The following is a 940-nucleotide window of genomic DNA, read 5'->3' on the forward strand; positions in this document are numbered from 1 at the left end:
CTTTTAAAGGGGAAATTATTTCAAATTTAAATTTTCTCTAAGCAAGTAAAACGTTTATAAAGCTTTTTACCTAAATCAAAATTATTTGAATTTGTTACAAATTCGGGGAGGTAGAAAAATTCAGGTATCAACTCCTTAACATCAGCCATATTGAATTTCGAAGCCGATAGCCAGGCTTCTTTTATGCTATGAAACATGCGATCAGCTAAATCAAAATGACCACCTTGTAAACGCAAGAAATGTTGACTGAAAGGCTCCAAACGAACCAAATATGAACAGACAATCATGGCAGAACTGTAATGAGTACCATAGTGATATGGTGGCGTCTCACCCTGAGGATCATCCCATTCCTTTATGAGATAAAATAAATTATTATTAAATATTATAAAGAATAAGTGCAGTAGAAAATGTGTAAACTCACCTTAAATCTTTTTTGAAATTGTTCTAAGCGCTCTTCGGATTGTGCTCCCATGGGTTTTGAGAAATCACGGAATGTTTTTGGATTATTAAAATCCAATTCTTCGGAATCATAATCAGCTAAAATCCAAGGAAATACTGGATATTGCATGAGATCATTGTAGGAACGACCAGCCAGAGTATTTAAATGCATCAAATATTGGAAGTTAGAAATTTCACCACGCTGGAAAGGAAAAAAATTAAAAATTGCTGTAGTATGGAACTTTCTAAATTGATTTCATCTAGTTCTTGTTCCGTTCTATTCTAGTTTTGTTCTAGTTCTGTTCTGGTTCTGTTCTAGTCCTGTTCCAGTTCTGTTCTAGTTCTGTTCTAGTTCTGTTCTAGCTCGGTCCTAGTTCTGTTCTAGTCCTGTTCAAGTTCTGTTCTAGTTCTGATCCAGTTCTGATCTAGTTCTGATCTAGTTCTGTTCTAGTTCTGTTCTAGTTCTGTTCTAGTTCTGTTCTAGTTCTGTTCTAGTTCTGTT

Source organism: Lucilia cuprina, chromosome 2 (genome assembly GCF_022045245.1).
Source record: "Lucilia cuprina isolate Lc7/37 chromosome 2, ASM2204524v1, whole genome shotgun sequence".
NCBI classification, from domain to species: Eukaryota; Metazoa; Arthropoda; class Insecta; order Diptera; family Calliphoridae; genus Lucilia; species Lucilia cuprina.